This window comes from Crotalus tigris, unplaced genomic scaffold (assembly GCF_016545835.1).
Source record: "Crotalus tigris isolate CLP2741 ecotype Arizona unplaced genomic scaffold, ASM1654583v1 scf7180000018291.410847, whole genome shotgun sequence".
Lineage (NCBI taxonomy): Eukaryota > Metazoa > Chordata > Lepidosauria > Squamata > Viperidae > Crotalus > Crotalus tigris.
In genome coordinates, this window is record NW_024096925.1 from 10,403 (window position 1) to 16,533 (window position 6,131).

The 6,131-nt window shown below is 44.6% G+C and overlaps 1 long non-coding RNA gene across 1 annotated transcript; it reads left to right on the forward strand.

The window, feature by feature from the left end:
• The first annotated feature begins 2,628 nt into the window (after positions 1 to 2,628).
• On the forward strand, positions 2,629 to 5,384 carry LOC120310751. Its single transcript, XR_005557456.1, has 3 exons — positions 2,629 to 2,789; positions 3,443 to 3,544; positions 4,281 to 5,384. It is a non-coding gene; the product is annotated as an uncharacterized LOC120310751 (long non-coding RNA).
• Positions 5,385 to 6,131: the final 747 nt, after the last annotated feature.

Below are 6,131 nucleotides of genomic sequence, written 5' to 3' on the forward strand. Positions count from 1 at the left end.
ACAGATGCCTTTTTTAAGCAGGTGACATAGAATGATCCAAGCATAGTCTGGAAGGAAAACCTCACGCTCTCATGCATGGACAGTGTTACCTGGCCTGATCAGGAAACCTTTGCAGGGATACTTCAAGCATAGAAAGAACACCCAGAACGGAACCATTTAAGCAGGGTGTTCTCTTGCCTGCTTTGTACTGAACATCTTGGCCATAAATCTCAGCTTATGAAACCGATTTCCCTTTGTGTAGCGGGGAACATGAAATCACCCCCCACCCCTCCCTTCTTTCTGAAGTCTCCCTGCTCTTCTCTCTTGAACCTGGATCTCCAGCCCCCACAAGGTGGGGCAGTGGCATATATATACAGAACTTTATTCTCCCATCCCGGACTGCACTGTGAAGGCTGCAGAAGAAATTGCAAGATGAAAGCTTTGCTAGTTGCATTGTTGTAGTTGGCATTCATGTGTGAGGACCCCGGTAGGCTCATCAAACTTTGATTTTGGGCGATGATCAAAGACAGACTGAGGGGACAGAGGAAAGATTGGTATTCAAAGCAGTTGTGCCCCATTCTGGCGGTGGGACTTTCTCCCTGTTCTGCTCTCCATAGGGAGGGTCCCTGGGAGCCTTTAGGGGGAACGAGGAGGTCTCCATTTGGAGAGGTCTGTAGCTGAGACAGCGCTTGGCCCAGCTGATATTCTGGGGTAGACTGCCTCTGAAAGTAGGGGTCCTTTGCGTAGTGAATTCTGCCATGGAAATACTCTTGGGAGCGAAAGGAAGAATGTTCCATTGTCTTTGCCCTCTTCTGTGACAAATGACATGAAAATGCATTGAAGATGAGTGGCATTGTGTGTCATTCCTTAAAGAGATCCAAGAGATTGAAACAGAGGGAGAATCCCGCTATCAGGAGCTCTGCTAAACACGGACTTGGGAGAAGCTTGATCCATCAACATGACCAATGGAGAGGGAAGGATTGAAATGAAAAAAGAGATTTATATGTGCCACGGGCAAAACCCCTGAGTCCTCTTCCTTCTCCAATGGGTGCAGGTCTGCCTTAGACGCCCATCTCAGATGGGACATAAGTACATAAGTTTCTTTTAGAGCTAGCATGGTTTGGAGGAAGACCTGGAAGTTGGACTCCTGCTCCAATCCTTTCCTATCCCTGACTGGGCTCAGCATAATCCCCTCTCTGGGTATTCCAGTTCCAGATTTGATCACTTACTAAACTTCTAATGGGTCAGATGCTATACAGTAACTGGATGGAGTCCTATGGATAGCTTAGTCCATCTCCATCCTGGGCTTCAAAGGATAGAACGAACACCTGGAACTGGACCAGGAAGCAAACTGGCCACCAAAGCAGCTGGTGGAGCAGTGATGTAATATGCACTGCCCTAAAAACAGACATATATGTGCATTTCAGTGCTTCCTCTGTCCGCTGAAGCAGTGTGGGACAATTATCCAGGCATCCCAAAATCCAATCCCTGTGCCGAGAAGTGGGCCTCTGCCTTCCCATTGGACAAGGCACCAGTGGGTGGAGCAGGGAGTGGCTTCTGATGCTGGAGAAGCAACTCTCCTCTACAGGCACAGCTGCCCATTGTGTCCTATCTGGTCCCACTTTGTACTCAGTTCCTCCCCACGGTTCCTATAGGAACACCAAAGGTGCAGTTTGGCCAGGATCTAGAATCAGGCTCCAGATAACCTGGGATAGCTCCATGACTGTCATTGAAACCATGAACTCCCTGTTGTCTCAGATCCCCCTCCCAGAGAAAGCAAAGCTATGTCCCCCAGAGGCATCAATCTGGGGAACTCCGTCACCAACCATGCAGTGGCTTCAAAGCACAGATGGTTTACCAACTTTGGTTAGTACAGAGACATTTCTTAAGACCTTTCGTTACTGCTGTTTCTTTTTCCAAAACTGATCATGCCAAACATTTTCGTATTTCGTTTTTTGATAAAGTGATTAAATTAGTGGAGCAGCAAGAGGTTGTGGTTATAGTATATTTGGATTTCAGTAAGGTGTTTGACAAAAGAGAACACAACCTACTTCTTGGTAAGCTTGGAAAGGGTGCGATAAACAGCACCATCACCAGATGGGTTTGTAACTGGCTGAGAAATCATACTCAATGTGTAGTCCTCAATGGAACTACAACCACATGGAGAGAAAGAAGCAATGGGGTCCTACAAGCTTATGTTCTAGGCCCAGTACTCTTCAATATCTTCATTAACCACCCAGAGGAGGGAATAGCACAAAAACTGATCAAAGTTGTAGATGAACAAAATAATTCTCCTGTGGAGGTCTAAGAGAATGCACCAATCAACCATCAGGTTCTCTCTAATCATGTCTGCCTTCTCCCTGCAGATCCTTTTTTAAGTAGGTGACATAAAAATATCTGAGCATGAAATGGAAGGAAAACCTCACTCTCTCGTGCATGGAAAATGTTTCCTGATCTGGAGGGGCACCTCAAGCATGGAAAGAACACCCAGAACCCAACAATTGAAGCAGAGTGTTCTCCTGCCTGCTATCTACTGAACATCTTGGCCATGAACCTTAGCTTATCAAACCGATTTCCCTTTGGGTAGTGGGAAAGGTGAGATCACCCCCTACCCCTCCCTTCTTTCCCAAGTTCCCCCTCTCTTCCCTCTTGAACCTGGAGCTCCAGCCCCCACAAGGTGGGGCAGTGGCATATATACAGAACTTCATTCTCCCATCCTGGACTGCATTGTGAAGACTGCAGAAGAGATTGCAAGATGAAAGCTTTGCTGTTTGCGTTGTTGTTGGTGGCATTTGTGTGCAGGGACGCAGGTAGGCTCATGAACCTTTGATCTCGGTTGAGGATTTTATTATGTATTTATATATTTATAAATTTTATTGTCTGCCCTTCTAACCATAGGGTAACTCTGGCTGGCTTACAATTAGCATCTAAGGTAAAACATAAAAAGTTCAAACCCACCCTTAAAACCAAAGAAAGATGGGGAGGGGTGGGGTGGAAGTATGGGATCTGTTATTATTTAATCAACCACCTCCATTGTGTGATTCCTCCACCGGGGCCCTTAGCTGACTGGTGGAGCCCCATCTTTAGGCCCTTACGAAAAGATAGGAGGGTTGGGGGCCAGCCTCAAAGGGGGGGGGCAAGATGTTCCCAAAATGGCAGGAGCCTTTTTAGGAAACGATGTCTTTTTAAAGCTCACCTTCGTTGTTTTTATAATCAAGCCCGGGTGCTGAACAAAGCTAATATTCGTTCTCTCTCTGCTTTCCCTGAACAAAGACCAAGTGAAGTGGGTCGGGGGAGAGAAAGAGTGGCCCAGAGTCACCTAAATGACCATTTTATTATCTTTCTGGTGAAATTTTCGCAGCCAACCTTATGAGTCAAAAGTCTATTATTCAATACATAATAAGACAAGATAAAAGAGATAAATACTAAAGTAAGATTTCTCTGTTTTATTTTTTTCATCTAGTAAAGAGTCTGAAATGTTACGAGTCTGACCCATTTATGTTTGATAGAAAAAAAAGATGTTCGCAAACAGATAGATTCTGTTATATTCTGCAGCCTGTTCTTGGTAAGCAAAGTTCCTATCCTTTCTGACAGTTTTTCTTCTTGTATGGGAACTAGAACTCCCAAATGCAGCTGAGGATTCCAGATCACCTAGGACCCGTCTGTGCCCTGTCTAGATTCCCCTGAGGTCATGGCCTGACATATTAAGGCAGTGGTGGCGAACCTATGGCACGGGTGCCAGAGGCGGCACTCAGAGCCCTCTCTGTGGGCATGTGTGCCATCACCCCAGTCCTAAGCCTTCAGCTAGGTTTTATAAAACCATGTCGCTTTAGGCTTCTGCCGCTGTGTGCGAAAAAAAAAAGGTTCAATCAATCGATCAATTTCAACTTCCTGTGGGGAAAAAAAATCTTGCAAAGTTGGAATTGATTGATTGAACTTTTTAGCCCCACCCAGTCTGCCATTACCACTGCAGCCACACCCACCCAATGGGCCACACCCACTCAGTGTGCCACACCCACCCACTGGGCCACGCCCACCAGGCACCCGACAATGCATAAGTGGGTTTTGGGTTGCAGTTTGGGCACTCGGTCTCTAAAAGGTTCGCCATCACTGTATTAAGGGATGCCAGGAAAAGGGGAGGGGTTTCAGAAAGGGCAGCCCAGTCCATCCCACAAGCACCCCAGTTTGGGGTGTGGGAATGCATGACTGTGCATCCAGTGTTGCTTTACCGTTTTGTTCAGAAATAGCCGCACATCAATTCTTTGGCACTGTAAATGTTTTGCTTTATGTTTCTTTTCCAGGAGGGCCCCAGTCTAAAGGATGTGCTCCATTGTGCGTTCTAGAAGACGAGTTGCTGAAGATTCAGTGTTGCACCTCTGACTTTTGCAATGATTAAAATGTTGTTTGGGGTTTTGCTGTCATCCATCATGGACCATCCTGGCAGATTTAAGCTTGTGGCCTTTACGGTTCATAATGCACCCCCTCGGCTTCTTTGGACACCTCATCCTCTCTCCTTTTTCTCCTGGTCTACAAGACTTGTTCTGCTCTCCCTGTAGCTTGGCAACTGAATAAATTTGTGCATTTACATTCAAGCGTAGTGGATGTGTTTGGTATGACATGTCCATTTTCCTTTTTTGAAAGTTCAATTGCGGAATAGTAGAAGGCTGAAGGGTTTTTTGTAACCCATCTTACTTATGCAAAACCCTCTTCCTTCTCCAACGGGTGCAGGTCTGACTTAGATGCCCATCTCAGATAATTTGACTTTCAAGGTATTTGGTAGTCTTTGCCAAGAATGACAACTTACTTATAATTTATCATCAATAGAAATATAACCTGCCTGCTTCTAAATCTTCCCAGAGACACAGGATACGAGACGGGCAGAAAATAAACTTCATAGTAAACAAACAAATCAATAAAATTACTTTGATTACTAAGCAGCCCAACAATTATTTTTTCCTTCTTTAAAATAACTGTATATAGTTTGAGCTGCTGTATATCCCCAATACACTATTCAAATTCGTTTAAGTTATAACCAGAAGCCAACATGGATTTCTCCAAACAGATCATGCCAAACATTTTCTTATTTCTTTTTTTGATAAAGTGACTAAATTAATGGATCAGCGAAATGCTGTGGATATAGTATACTTGGATTTCAGTGAAGTGTTTGACAAAAGAGAACACAACCTATGTCTTGATAAACTAAAAAGTGTGGGATAAACAGCACTATATAGTGTCTGTGTTTCAGAAGTTTGTTGATCATATAGATTGTCTGGATCAGCGTATTGAGGTTGCTGTAGAAAGTTCTGAAAAAGTGGAAGATCGAGTTGATAAAACAGAAAATAAGGTGGAAATAATTCAGGATGAAATTACTATGTTACAATACAGAAGTATGGAGTTTGCTTTAAGAAAAAGGGGAAGGAAAGAAAACATTCAAGAGGATTTGAGACAAGCGGTCGTAAAGGACATAGCTTTTATTTTGAAATCTGAGCCTGAAGAAATATTGAGAGAGACGGAAAAAGTTAGGTTAGACAATAGGATTAAAGTAAGACAATAGATGGGATAACTTATGAGAGAGATGTTGCTTGGGCATTTTCCCGGCACTGTATCCGAAGAGGGATGAGAGTGGAGGAGAAAGGTTAGGGAGGAAGTAGGACGGTGAGAGGAGAGGGGGAGGGGAGAGAGAGGTGAGGGGAGGTGAGAAAGAGGAGGGAAGTAAGGGAGAGTGTTAGAGAGGGCGGATGCAGTTTGGGGGGTGGGCAAGCAACACCTATGTGTATTTATTTTATTTTGTCAAATGTGAAATTTTTTCTTTGTTGTTTATGTAATTGATAAATGAAAAATAAAAACTTTTAAAAAAAAACAAAAATGCTGAACGTGAGCAAAGCCGGAAGGAGGCAGAGGGAGGGCTAAGACAATGGAACATTCTTCCTTTTGCTCCCAAGAGCATTTCCATGGCAGAATTCACTACGCAAAGGAACCTCTACTTACAGAGGCAGTCTACCCCAGAAGAACAGCTGGGCCAAGCACTGTCTCAGCGATGGGCTTCTCTCCAAATGGAGACCTCCTCTTCCCCCTAAAGGCTCCCAGGGACCCTCCCTATGCAGAGCAGAACAGGGAGAAAGTCCCACCGCCAGAATGGGGCACAACTGCTT